At 43.2% G+C, this 15,309-nt stretch overlaps 1 protein-coding gene across 1 annotated transcript in view; it reads right to left on the reverse strand.

Moving 5' to 3' along the window:
* The window catches only part of LOC145418134 (protein turtle homolog B-like), a 192,501-nt gene that overhangs the window by 93,187 nt on the left and 84,005 nt on the right, over positions 1 to 15,309 (reverse strand). The window lies entirely within an intron of this gene.

Raw genomic sequence — 15,309 nt, forward strand, 5'->3', positions numbered from 1 at the left:
TATCTTTATTTATTGCCTAATATCCAAAGGATAATAATAATGAGTAGGATACCCAAATACGGTGGTGAATAATAGACAGTGTTTTTAAATAGTAGATAAAATGCAATATATGCAGCAGATATTATAATAATTCATTTTCTGTAATTTCTTTTCATCTAATCACACTCACCTGTCTTACCCTCCAGCAGACTCTCGTCTCCGCTACCCAACCATTCGTCTCCCCCTCCCACCAGCCAGACCGTGCTGCTTCTTCACCCTCCCACACTACCCCCTATATAACTCCGCCCACATTTCTCCCCTCCTCACCCTCCCACATCCCCCCTCCCTCCACCTGCAACGTTACCAGAACCACTGAGACCCAAACCAAGTCGCTGGTGGATGGGGTGTAGCCGTTTCATCTGTCCGGAGCTGTACAATCACGACTTCACTCCTGCTAGTTCCAGACGACTTTAGTATTTGGAGTCCTGTGCTTTGGAGGATTTAATGGTGGCTGTGCTAACCCCTTCGGCTTGAAAAGTTTGTCCAAAACTAAATAAATTTGCCTGACAAGAACAAGAATGAAGTATATATCAAAGTGAATATAATAAACAATGTCACGTCACTTAACCAGTTCTACAGTATAGAATAGTTTAGGAGCATATTATTTATACTATCAGGCTGTTTTGTCCAGAACTGAAAATACGCTGGTCGTCAAATAGTTAGAGATAGTAGTACCTAACCCTTAAGTTCGAAAAGTTCATCTTAAGGTTATTAAACTAGTCTAGAAATGGGAAGCTCCAAAAAAAAAAAAAAATCGCTGAGGCTGAACGAGGTAACTTCATCCCCAAAGTAATCACTTTGCACCAGACTACAACATATTATAAACAAAGTAATTTTCCTTAAAATGTGTTTACTCAGCGGATTTGATTATGATCCAGTGTTATGGTTGGTGGGGGCGCTCATCATCGACTCACTCGATGGAGTATTGCTTTGGGTGTCTGCCTTTTCCTCTCTTCCATCCTTCCTCTTCTGTCTTTCCTCTTCCTTCTGCCTATGGGTGGCTCTAGACTGAGTGACAAGCCAACTTGTTTCCTGTACACCAGGAAACCATTTACTACTCTGGGTGGTAACCAAATAACCAAATTATGGCGCCTGGTGGTTTAGTGGGTAATTAAGGTGCTTCAGTTGGATGGAGCCTGTATAGGTTTATATGCAAGGATCGGTTGGGGTTTATTGCTCAGGTAATGTCACTCAGGGATGATTGAGTCTGGTCACTCTCATTTTAAATGTCCGGACCAATTTGCCTAGCCCCGGGTTCCTATGCTCCTTACTGGGTGACATAGGACTGGATGATAGATGGATGGAGGTAGGGAAAGTTGTAAATATTTCAAACTCCCTCTCCCTCTCTTTCTCTTTCTCTCTGAATGTGTGAATATTTCTGCGCGTGTATCTCAGTGTCTGCTCCCCCCTCTTTCTATATATATATATATATATATATATATATATATATATATATATATATATATATATATATATATATATTTGTCCGACTCTAGGCATAGGCTTCACAGCCCGCTCCCAAGGCCCAGCAGTCCTCCTATATACCATACACGTCTGCATGTCACCACTTCGGCGCTAACACCCACCGTCCATATTGAATACATGCTAAGGCTGTCTCATACAGGACAGGTGTATTGGATTTAACGGGGGTATTTTTACGACATGTCGGAGGGTCTTCTGGTAGATCAGTAAAGTCTGTTTTTATTAAATTCAAATCCTTAAACTGTTCCATGCCCCAGCGGGGATTTAAACTTGGGGCCCGTAGGACTGCAGACCACCTCTCTACCGACTGAGCTACCGCCTCCCCCAGTTGCAGCACTTTTTTTAAATAGTTCCCTGTCATTGCTGTTAGGTTATTGAAACTTGTTTTATTGCGGTATTTATGAGTTTACAAAGTCAAATGACCCACGTTTTTCTTTTTCTCAGGTGATGAATACTAGTGATGGCGTGTAGTATAAAATCAAAGAAATCAATATGGCTTGTAGGGTCATTCAGTTCCACTCTCCCAGAACTGAAATTACTTTCGAGGGGTGATGTTTTGAAGTATTTGTTCCATCTGCACAAGGAAGAGACGAAATCCCTCGTTGAGTGTCTGCAACATCTGAAGTCATTACTGAAATTTGGGTGAGGGAAGGTCTACCGACAAAATATCTTTGATGTCAAAACGCCCGTCACGAAATTGCACGACGAATGGCAGTGTTTGAAGGAAAGCATTTCGTGGAAAACATAGACGAATGTGGAAAACCAGGCAGCGTTCAAGTCTAGCCTGAACAACCTTTTTGATACCGCTCATCAAGATGCCTTAACTATGATAAAAGTTCAGGAAGACAAGGACTTCCTGCGTGCTCAGAGCGATGAGGATCGAATACACAAATTTGGCAATGTCAACAAGAAGACAGCGAAGAATGTAGAGAAGGCCTGCTACAGCAGTGCACAATAAATAAAGTGAAAAGTGAAGCATGCACATGAGATGGAAGCTGCCTTTGGTAACGCTGTTTTAGAATCATCAACCTCTCAAGTCACTAAACAAGTTCTGAAAGCGGGCAACCATCTCTGCTAAATGAAGAATCTGTAGCACTGCACACTCATAAATGGAGATGTGACACGGTGGGTATCAGCTAAGTCGCCGTGGCACTGGACTGCACCCAGAAGAGCGACAGAGCTGCAGCCGATATCCTCATCCCATTGCAGGGCAAATTAGTCATGACGTCAGTCAGATTCCTCGAAGTCCCAGCCTTATTAAATCCAGGTGATATAAATACCGATCAACCCACGCAACTGAGATCAGAGCGTAGGACAAGCTTTAATGCCCGCTTGTGCTTTACTGGGACGGAAAATTAATGCCGGACCTAACAGGAAGAAACAAGACTGATTACCTGTCTTAGTCACCGGAGATGGAGTAACTAAGATTCTCATAATACCAAAACTGTGGCTCCAAGGCAGCAGTGATAGCAGGCTCTATCATCAAGTGCTTCGAAGACTGGGATCTTGGCACTAGAATAAAACCTCTTTGCCTGGACACAACAGCCGCCGAACTGGCATTCATGGAGGAGTATGCGTGCAACTGGAGCAGGCTCTCAGGGGTGGAGTGGTATACTTGAGATGCCGACATCACATTCTTGAATTGCTCCTGGAAGCATCACTTTCCTCCTTTGTTGCTGTCTCTTCCAAAGGGCCTGAGACCATGATTTTCTAGAGATTTCGTGATTTTTGGCCCATGTGAACACAAGTGAATACTGTGCTGCAGTGGATGACAAGAGTACGGCCATCGTGATCAGTCCACAGACAGGAAAAATTGTTCAAGAAGCACTGGACCTCCTAAAGCTGAAGCAACCCAGAGATGATTACAGAGAGTTTCATGAAACAGTTGTTATTTTTTCGGGAGGAATACCTCATTCCGCCGATATGCAGTGTTCATGGCACGAGGCGCTCTGCATTGAGCATGCTGGATGGTACGTGTAATCTACTTTTTCAAAATTTGTATCGTTAGATCCCAATTCTGGCTGTACATGAACCAATGTCCCTCAACTTCAAGTGAACAAAGCAAGTTTGATCTCCTGATTTCTAGCTTGCGAGATTTCTGCCTATTCGTCACCCAATATTACGTCCTTCCGTTGTTTTCAGCAAAAGAAGCAGGAAGTGCTCCACGATGCCAACTTTCCCTCCTCGAAGAGCTTCAAGCAGCCATCAACGCTGGATACAGGAGCTTTATTAGGCACCTCTGGCACCTCAGAGAGATGAACGCGGGCCGCTCACTATTTGATCATGCACCTGATGACGATGAAAAACGAAAAATTGTGGAGAATATGAACTCTTTTGAAGGGTCAATAGATCCTTCCCGACGAATTTTGGTACCAAATCCACAAGGAAAGTCACGGGCAGAATTCTGTTCTTCCAGCATGTATAAGTTAGTCACTCTTCTTGATTAACTGCAAGAGGACCCATTAAACTGGGAAAACAACACAGGTTTTTTGTTCAGCAAAGGCCAAGGTAGAATCTTTGAGGTGAACGGCATTGCAGAGCGAGGCGTTGCACTGATTCAGACTTTCACGAAGGCTGGCATAACTCGGAACGAAGCTCAGATCCATTTTCTACTCAAATTGTCGAGGAAAATAGAAAAAGTTTTCCGACAGCCTCCAAAACCAGTTTAAATTAAAAATGAACTGCGGTGTACTGTAACGTGTTGCTATTTCGTTGTTTATCTAAAACTACTGGTGACATCAATATATTGTTATTTTTGCACTGCAAACTGTTATTATATTATTTCCACTACTTTGTGAAATCACATACCAGCGATGAACAACCTCTAAATGTAACTCGATCTGAATGAAATTTGGCCAGTTTACTTTTCTCATGGATCTTCACATAATAAGAGGTTCCGCTTCCTTGAATTTTTATTTTGAAAATTCACCTCTATACCATCTTGGCACCTTAATGTATATGTCATACCCTACCCTGTATACCGGTCTTAAAATCTGGGCAAGACAGGAGAGGCTGGGAAACGGATAAGCCAGTCAAAGAAACCAATCCTCTTTTCATTTTGATTAATCTCTTGAAGCTTCCTCTGGCTCTGATCCCTGCCTATCTCTGCCTGGCTACATCTCTGCCTACCTCTCAGTGTAACTGTTTACTTCCCTAGATATCCGGATACCTATCTTGCGTGCCTGCTATTTATATATCTACTTACCTAGCAATGCGTAAGTGCATAACCCCCCCATACACATGCTTGCTTTCCTAACTATTTGCATGAATGCATGCGTGCCTTTCTGTATACCAGTTGCCTACTTAAACATATACTTATCTGCTTGTCTTCCTGTTTGCTTACATGCATGCCTACCTACTGCCTGCCTGTCTACTTGTCTGCCAACTTGCCTACTGATGCAACTGCTTGTTTGTCTGCCAGCTTGCACGCCTACCTGTTTGATTACTTGCCTACTTACTTGCCTATCTGTCTAAGAGCTCGTCTGCCAGCCTAATTAACTGTCTGACTACTTGTCTGCCTGTCTGGCTGCTCAACCCTTTGATGCCCGGCTTTTCGTCGGCTAAGTAATATCGTTTACCTGAATGAAACTCTTCGTCTTACGAAGAGTAGAGAAAAAGTTAGTCGATAGTTTTATTTTTGTTGTTGCATGTTTTGATTTCTCTCAGCTGAACAAAATATTTTTGCGGTATCCTGAGTAAAAGAACTTTTTTTTTTTTCTAATCTCCGCTTCTCTGCAAACTTGCGTGCCTTCTTATGTCTCTGGTTGCTCGCCAGTTGTAATCTATTTGCCTGCCTACCTGCTTCTCAACAAGTCTGTGAATCTTCGTGTCGGCTAAGTAATATTGTTTACCTGAATGAAACTCATCGTCTTACGAAGAGTAGAGAAAAAGTTAGTCGATAGTTTTATTTTTGTTGTTGCATGTTTTGATTTCTCTCAGCAGAGGTGAAACTCTGCTTGCCTCCCTACTTTTGTGTTTCCGTAACTACCGTCTAGCTTTTTGCCTTTCTGCACGTCTACTTTTATCTCTGCTTGCCTTCCTTCCTCTCTGTCTGCCTGTCTATATTCCTCCCTTCCAGTCTCGTTGTCTGTTTGTCTCTGTCTCCCTTCTTACTTCCCATTTTTCCTTTGTTTCTCTGTGTAGCTGTCTGTCAGTCACCCTTCTTTCTAACCTATTTCCCTGCCCTCATGCGTTCACCCTGCATTCCTCCCTACCTGCCTACTTAATGTACTTTCCTTTTTTATTCACTCTCATCCTGTCTGCCTATTCGCCTCGCTGCTTGCATGCTTTCATCTCTGCCTTCCGGCTATTTATCCCCGCCCCTTTGTTCTTTTCACCATGACCTAATTTACGCCCTCTCTCTCTCTCTCTCTCTCTCTCTCTCTCTCTCTCTCTCTCTCTCTCTTCCTGATTTCTTTCTTGCTTGCCTCCTTTTCTTCCTTTTATTCGCCTATTTCTTTGAACCTGACTTTCCAACCCTTCACTATCTCATTTCTTTAATCTGTGTGTGTGTGTGTGTGTGTGTGTGTGTGTGTGTGTGTGTGTGTGTGTGTGTGTGTGTGTGTGTGTGTGTGTGTGTGTGTGTGTGTGTGTGTGTGTCCCTCTTCCACGGCTATATCTTCACGGTAACGCTCCAAAATCGCGATACAATTAAACTTTTCCTGGGAACCTACACATTTCCTGCAGTTTTTTTTATTACCGAACTAGAACGCTTTCAGATTTAAGACAATAGGTCAGTTGCTCTTTCACTATCTGTCTGTCTGTCTGTCTATCTATCTATCTATCTATCTATTATTCAGTCTTGTTTTGCAAAGACACCAGCAAAGGGATATGAATCTAGGCTACTCAGTAACGATAATTAATGTTAGGGTGACCGGTGTTGGTCGCTCGTGAGTGCCATCATTTGAGCCATAACCCCAACCAGCTATCGGATGTAAACCTATACGATTTTGTCCGACTGGAGTGCCTTAACTCATTAAACCACTGTCGCGAAACTGTTCAGAAACTGATTAGATAGTGCTAGGTTAACGAGTAATAAAGCGTGAAGGAAGGATAGTAGTCAAAAGTTCTATCTATCTATCTATCTACATCAATCTATAGCCATACTCCCTATTCTCGAGTGGGGTGACCAATAGCAAATTGCCTCCATATATCTCTGTCCTCCGATATCGGGCACCCATTGCTCCAGCTCATACCCCTCTCTAGCATCCCTCCACATCATCCTCTGTCACCTTTCCCCCACCCTACCTCCACCTCTCTCACATACTCGTACACCTTACTAGTCAGCCTATCCATTTCCATCATTTTCACATGACAGAACCCACACAAAGTATTTTTCATAATGTTTTCAGTCGCATCCACATCAATACCACAATGCTCCGTCACGTCCTCATTTGTCTATCTGTCTCTCTTTGTATCTTCACATGCTCCTGTCAGATAACATATTTCTACTGCTCTCACTGTTGACTAGTGTCGTTCCAACAGGGTCCACGCTTCACTTCCAGATGGTCGAATTGGAATCGTAATGCTGTCATGAAGTGACTTCTTGACTTGCATACTCACTTCCCTATTCCTAATTACTCCTTTCAGTGAACTAATAGCCATCCTTCCTGCTGTACCATTTACATCCTATACTTTCCAAAATTATATCCTTGTTCAACACTACCTAATTATTTCAGTGCACTCACATTCTCCATTTTCATGGCATCCACCATCACTTTGTATTCTCTGGCTTAATTTCTCTCAAATACCATATCTTTTCACTTAGTTACATTCACATTTAGATTCCGTTTCTACATACACCCCTAAACTCATTTACCTAGTCTCAAGCCTTCCACTCATCTTCACTTAACAGTGGCGTATCATCAGTAAAAACAGTATATACAGCCTTTCCAGGGTTTGCCCCCTCTCACTAAAGATACTCTAACATCCACTGCCTTACCTTGTACCTCATTTATAACGTCGTTCATATAAACAGTAAATTGTCACGTGTGCATGATACCTCCCTGTTTTAACCCAGCATTCAGATAAAAGGATTTATTCACTCTTCACACGAATTGCGGCTCTTGCGTCCTGTACTTACCCTTGAAAGCATTCAACAGTTTCCCATTTATTCCATATACAATATTTTGAGCTCCTTCCACATGCCTTATCTATCAACTTTGTCATATGAATTCCCCAGGTCTATGAAGGAAGCATACAACTTCTTTCCCTTCTCAATATACTTTTCTGCTAAACATTATAGAAAGATTATCTGATCTGCGCAACCTTATCCTTTCCTAAAATTCCTCGTTTTTCACCAACTAACTCCTCGATCATCTCCCTAACACTATCGACATGTATTCTACTAGATATTTTTCCTATTACACTGAAAAGGAAAATATTCCTATGACTGCTACACACTCCCCTCCCCCACTTTTTTCTTTTTTCTTTTGTATAGGGGAATTATTATAACCGACTATCAGCCTTACGGAACCATACCTTCCTACCAGGCCAATCTGGAAGTGTTCCGTACCTGTTCTGTCACTATGGCCCGTGTATGTCGCCACACAGTCCATCAAATCCTGGGGTTTCCATCATTTTGATTTTTTTTTTATTGTTTCAGATATTTCCATCTTATTGATATCGTCCTCCTACCTCACTTTTCTTAATCACCTGGTGACTCACGAACCACTTGCACTAATATTGTTCTCTATAATCAGCAACCATTTAAGCCCCCCCCTCCCCTCCCCCGTCCCGTCAACGTATGGGTACGTTGCAACGTTTTGCATTTGCCAGTCCCGGCGACGTACTGGTACGTCGTGCAATTGCAAAGTGCATAATTTCCACAATTTTCAAATTTTGCGCTTGATTTTCGGTACGTATTGCCGCTTGACCTTCCCCTACCTGCCACCAGGCGGGGACACTCAGCGACCCCGCGCGACCCGCGCTAACCCACGGCGTGTTCACTCACCTGTTAGCAATGGTCCTGCTAAGCCATGGTGACGAGAGGTCTCTCAGAGGTTGAAATTCAAGCCGCCCTGGACGCCTTTACAGGTGACAGTGATTCCCCACTGGACGATGAAGTTGTTGACAAAGATTATGTGCAGCCAGAGGAGGAGGAAACCACCAGCAGTGATGAAGATGTCCCGTCCCCCAGGAAGTGGCAGTACGTGACTTACCGTGCTGCTAGAGAGGGGCAGCCGGCCAAAAAACCACATGCAACATCCTATGCCCAGCCCCAATGTGATGTGGAACCCAAATTTGATGACAAGGACGAGTACGAGGACAGAGCCGTGGGATGTGTTGCCACGTGGTATGGATGTGAGGTGATTACTCATCATGGCCCCGAGCGCACACCACGTCGGATGAGAAGGTATGGGCCTAATATTTTGTTTGGGGAGGTAGGAAGTGTCGTGGAGGGAGTGGGGAGTGAAAGGGAAAGTGCAGGGAGGAGTATGGAAAGTGAGAGTGGTGTGAGTGAGTCATTGCTCTCCCTATGTAGTGTGAGGCGGCGGGGTGTATCACGTGGGCGAGTGCGGGTGCGTTCTGTATCACATGGGGTTGTGATGGAAGGGGAAGGTGGGGAGGAACCACTCCCAAGCACGTCTTATGCTCCCCAATATCCCCAAACACGTGGGCGAGTTATGGTGCGTGAAAAATCACGTGGTGTTGTGATGGAGGGGGAAGGTGGGGAGGAACCACTCCCCAGCACGTCTTATGCTCCCCAATATTCCCGAACTTCATCCCCACAGCCCGCTAATGTTCCTCAAGGCCATAAGGGTAAGGGAAAGGGAAAGGGTAAAGGCAGAGGGAAGAGGAGTGAGAGTGGGGAAGCCCTCCGCACTCCTCCCCAACCTCCCCCACCAGCATCTCCTTCCCACCCAGACGAAGAGGGTGATGGGGATGATGGGGACGAGGGATTTGTGGGATGGAAGTGATTTTTCTCCCCTCATTCACCCCTTCACTGAGCAGGGGCGCGCTGGCTGCATTGTTCCCGGAATTCACTGTAATTCCACCAGGATGGATTTTTTCCATCTGTTTTTTAGTGAGGCATTCGTGGAGCAGATTGTTTACCAACCAACCGTTTTGCAAGCACCCAGTGCCGTGAGAGTGAAAGATTGTGAACAAGGAGCAGGCATTCTATCATATATGGCTACCCTGTCTCCCTTTCAGAAATCTTCCTATTTTTTGCCTTGGACCTTTTGATGGGTATTATACGAAAGAACAGAATTCCGGCTTACTGGACAAGGGACCCTGTTATGTTTACACCAATATTTGGGCAAGTCATGAGCCGTAATCGCTTTCAACAAATTCTAAGTCGCCTCCATTTCTATGATACTGATGATCCTGCAAATGCGAACGACACAGATAAGATGAGGCGAATTAGGTTGGTCTTTGATCACCTGAGGCAAACCTTTCGTTCATCATTTTATCCCTATAGAGACCTCGTCATAGACGAGAGTCTCGTGTTGTGGAGAGGTAATATTTCATTTAGGCAGTATATACCCAGCAAAAGGCACCGTTTTGGGTTCAAGATCTCTGTTATGTGATACTGTAGGACTGGATACGTGCAAGACATAGTCTTGTACACCGGTGCACAGACAGACATAATAGAAGATCGGAATATTGGACTGTCGGGAGCAGTGGTAAAGACAATGATAGAAGACTACCTTCATCGTGGTCACGTCCTGTACCTGGACAACTGGTACACTAGCCCTCTTCTCGCTCGTTATCTACACATGCATGAAACGGGAATATGTGGAACCGTGAAGGTGAACCGACGTCACATGGTCAAGGTAGGGCGGAAACTTGACAGGAATGAGGTTGTCTTCTTCAAAGCCAACAACATCCTTGCAACTGTGTGGAACCATAATAGAGAAGTAAGCCTCTTGTCAACGGTTCACCACCCCTTGATGCACCGTACTGATTCCGTTGATTACCGGAGCGAGAACAGGCGTCACATTTGGAAACCTGAGTGTGTCATGGACTATAACATAAACATGCGCCTGGTGGACCAGTCAGACTCCATGATATCGACGGTAGAGTGTGCCAGGAACACGATGAAGTAGTAAAAGAAACTGTTCTTTCACTTTCTAGACATCACTGTTCTGAATTGCCACCACCTTCACGCCATGACAACAGGAGTTCAGGAAACCTTTGAAGGGTTTGTGAGGGAGCTCGCAAGAGAGATGTTTGCAAGGTAGCTGTTGAAAGGCCCCAACATCGCACCCGCACTGCCCCTATTGCCCAAACTCCCCTGAGAATATCCGGCCGCAATTTCCCCACTCCTATCCCTCTCCGCCAAACAGACCTAGGCCCCAACGCAGGTGTCACGTGTGTAGCAATTCCCGGGTGGGACTCACCACACAGAGGAAGGACACCCACTATGAGTGCGTCGAGTGTGACGTGGGTCTCTGTATTAACCCATGTTTCAGCGAATATCACACGTTGATGCAATTCTAATATGGTTTGAATGCGATAGGACGGTGAAACTATGAAGTAAATGCGACAAACAGACGCTCAGTGAAATTATCAGTCATGTTGATCTGAAAATATTAGCATAAAGTGCATACAGGTATAACATAAGTGCAAAAATTGTATGTAAGTGTATAAATATGCTGTAAGTGGAAAGATACCTGCCGAGGGTTTTTTGATGCGATATTCTGTCGCTCAGTGCAATAAATAAGGCCCGTAAATATGTAAATATTATTATTGGAAATGCAAACGGGTATAAGTTCAAATTATTGTAAGTGCTGAAATATATTCTAAGTCAAAATATTCATAGCGTGTGTATAGAGATGCGATATCCTGACGCTCAGTGGAATGAATAAGGCCCGTAATTATGAAAATAGAAGTCAACAAGTGGGAAAGTGTGTAATATATGTGAAGAATTTGTATGTAAGTGTTTGAGTATTATGTTTGTCGAAACATTCATTGCGAGGGTATTTTCATGCGAACGCTCACTTGAATAAATAATGCCAGTAACTATGTATAGTGCAGTATAGGGGTGTAAACGTGTGTAATGTAAGTGGGAAAGTATAATTGGAGTGAAAAAATAAAGAAGAAGATGAAACACGAGTGTTTGAGATTGTGCTTGCTACGTGAATATGCGCTAGCATTTCGCTAAATGCCCTCGTAATGAATGTAAATAATTGAAAACATTTACAGTGGTGGAGGAAAGGTTTTATGTAAAGCAAAAAATAATAGCAAAGTGATAAAACAATTGGGTATGTTGAACGAGTCATAGCGAGTGCGCTTAGTAAGCCGATGTGTGTTATACTTATGCTGCATGTCATCGTAATGAATGAAAACATCTAAAAACATTTACAAACAGTAAAAATAGGTAAAATGTCAATGAAACAGAGGAATACAAGTAGAAAAAATGATATGTTGAGTGATACAAGAAACTTAGTACATAGCATGTTACCACTCAGACCTAACTCGCTATGCTCGCGCGAAGGTACAATGCTAATTTTCATATATATGTTTGAAATCCATTATATTGCTACTCTTATTGTTTATTAGTTCAAATTCAATAAATGTAGAGTTGTTGTTTGTTGTTTCTCTCAGTATTTCCTACCATAGAAAACGTGAGCGCCTCACACGTCAATGATAGAATACAATAGCTGGCGCGGGGGACCTCACCTGTTCCGACCACTTATGGGCCACGGTAAGCCCTTTCTTGGTGATTTTCCTTTGTTTCTCAACCAAAGAGGAAGTTTTAGCCAAAAAAAAATTTTTTCCAAAATAGCTCGGGATTGGGGGATGTCGGAGGTGCGGAAAACCTCGGGACGTGACGGGTTAAGACTTTTTCTCCACCAACTCACTTTCTCTCCCTTCTCCACGAACATTCTGCCACTTTATCTTTCACCCAGCTACTATTTCCCCTATCACCCTCTCTTCCATCTCTCATCGGCTTTAACAACTAACATTCCGGCTATTTTACACTCAGATTTGTAAAAGCTCCTCGTGCACCCTTTGCTTATTCTTTCTTACTGGCCTGTTCACCCCTCTCCTATCTCTACACATAATGCTGTCTTGTTTCCCTTCACGTCCTTCACTGTATGTACTGTATACTTCAACTCCACATCGCGTTTTAACTTTTGATTCCACCATGCAGTTGCACTCACCCCCTTACGTCTTCTCTTCACCCCGCACACATACTGCGGAGATTTCTACTATGAACAACTTACACATACCTTCCACCAAGGCTTCTGCTTCAAATCATCAACCCAATCGCTCCTCCACTTTTCAACTGTATTTCTCTTTTCTTCCTCTTGTAGCCTTTCTGTTCTCACTCTGCAGGAACTGCTTCCTCTTGTCTTTCTCTGCCCTCATTCACCCCATTGCTTTTGAACTTCTATTTAAGGCACTTTGTGTAAGTGTGTTAGAACCTAATATTGAGTTATTACCGGGTTTTGACATCAGTATTCACTGTCTCCTACGTAATCTATTGGAGTGAATCGATTTTCTACCCGCAACTGCGTGAATTGACAAAAATTACTGGAATGCAGCGTATGGGAGGGTGACTGAAAGCAGAAAATGACGAAAAAGAAAAAGGAAAAGAAGGTGAAGAAGAAGAAGGAGGAGGAGGAGGAGGAGGAGGAGGAGGAGGAGGAGGAGAGGAAGAAGAAGAAGAAGAAGAAGAAGAAGAAGAAGAAGAAAGAGAGAGAGAGAGAGAGGATAATCAGGCATTATACACCTTTCACTTAAGCCAGTCACAAAGGAGGCCAGAAACAGTCTGAAGGTTGCTGCTGATTGGCTAATTCAGTCGGTACTACGCGTGCGGTGAGCGTTCCACCCGTGGTTCACGGTCACACTAACTGCTATCCCACCACTCTCCCTCCAGCCCTACCACCCCACTTTTATCCCGTTGTGTTGGCCAGTCATGGGTATCCATTCATTCGTCCCAAATGACTGAGTTAAGTGAATACCCTTTAGTTCAGCTTGACCTCTTACATCTGACGACGTATTTTATACTGAATCCTTGCTATCGCCAGACGACTTTGTTCACCTAAGGAAAGCCCATACGTAGTGACGATAATAATGACGGATATATAACTGGCTCTTCCATTTCGGCAAATGTCCCCAGATAGCAGTAAGGTCTTAGCACAGAAATGAAAGGCTAAGAAGGTATTACTACAAATTCGACTGGAAACCGAGTGCCGCGAGTCACATCCTATGGAATTATTAGAACCTGGCAAAAGCTTGCAGTCTTCCCTAATGATCCAAGTACAATCGATAGGGAGCATTCTAAGCATTCTTGTTTGGGAAAGTCGTTTTTTCGCAGCAGCAGCAGAAGTAGTAGTAGTAGTAGTAGTAGTAGTAGTAGTAGCAGCAGCAGCAGCAGCAACAGCAGCAGTAGTAGTAGTAGTAGTATGCTAGCAGTAGCTGTTGCTGTTGATGTTGCAGATCTAGGCTCATTTAGACGTAAACCTGGTGGACTGCAGGCTGAAGTGTCCTTTATTTTACCGAAATCCTTCTTCCATTTGGGGGACAGGGAGCGGGAGGGGGAGGTAAGGGCCACTTGCATAACTAGGCATCTCCACCGCCCGGCCACGTCAGTGCTACGACGTAAAGGCATCCCTCACCGGCACTAGTTTTGTGAATCTGTATATTTACAGATTCACCTGGCGAGCAGCCTACACGAATGCGACTGGGAGGAGAGAAGTAGCGAGTCTTGGAGGAAAGTCAAACTATAACTTACCATGCAAATCAGGCAGTAATTCAGTTACCTAAGCGACTTCGAATATTATTCATTAAAGATACAGATTGGGAGTGGATAAATTCATCTGTTTGTGTAATATGTTTATCGAAGTGATTAAGAGCCGTACTCTAAGTGATGCAGGGGACTTCGCAGCACCACCTTCTTAGCGATGTATTGTGCATATTTCACCCATACATCGTCTTGTGTTATTCTTATCTTTGTAATATAAATATACTTCGTATCATTAACATACAAGCGGATACTGAGGTGCAGTGTGAAAAAATAAATCGCTGAAGAAGAGATGTTGGGAATCTCCAAAGCCATTTATAACACGACTCTAACTTGCATTAGTGTTGTCTTTATGCATGAGGGAGGCTTTTTGTGATGCTCTGGCCAACATCTTGCGTCAGAGCTTTTGGGAAAATTGAACTAATGAAAAGCAGTTACCATTTACAAATTACTTTATTAATATTTTGAATGCGAATTCCTGTTTGTCAACCGTCCCTTTCTATAATGCTTGCCTACCACCTGCCTGTTTCATACCTAAGCTTCGTTGTTTAGGATGTTGACACGTCTCTAAATGAAGTTTATCATGGATATGAATTTTGTCACAGTTCCTCTAACTGTAAAGGCAGAAACGTGTTTCGAACGGTAGTGAAGTCCTTTGACGGTTTTTGGAAATAATAATGATTATAACAACAAGAACAAAAATAATAACAACAATAAGAATAACAACAACAAGGATAACAATAAAAAAATACATCAATAATAATAATAATAATAATAATAATAATAATAGTAGTAGTAGTAGTAGTAATATTAGTAGTAGCAGTAGAAGTAGTAGTAGTAGTAGCAGTAGAAGTAATAGTAGCAGTAGTAGTAGTAGTAATAGTAGTAGTAGCAGAAGTAGTAGTAGTAGTAGTAGTAGTTGTAGTAGTAGTAGTATCAGCAGTAGTATCAGTAGTAGTAGTAGTAGTGGTGGTGGTGGTGATGGTAGTGGTAATAGTAGTAATTGTAGTAGCAATAGTATAACGTCTGTCAGCCTCTTTTTCTCTTACATTTTTCCTCGGTCAATACATATGATTTGCTAAATGCATCTG

This window comes from Coenobita brevimanus, chromosome 112, assembly GCF_032717465.1.
Source record: "Coenobita brevimanus isolate Jiangsu-jjx chromosome 112, ASM3271746v2, whole genome shotgun sequence".
Lineage (NCBI taxonomy): Eukaryota > Metazoa > Arthropoda > Malacostraca > Decapoda > Coenobitidae > Coenobita > Coenobita brevimanus.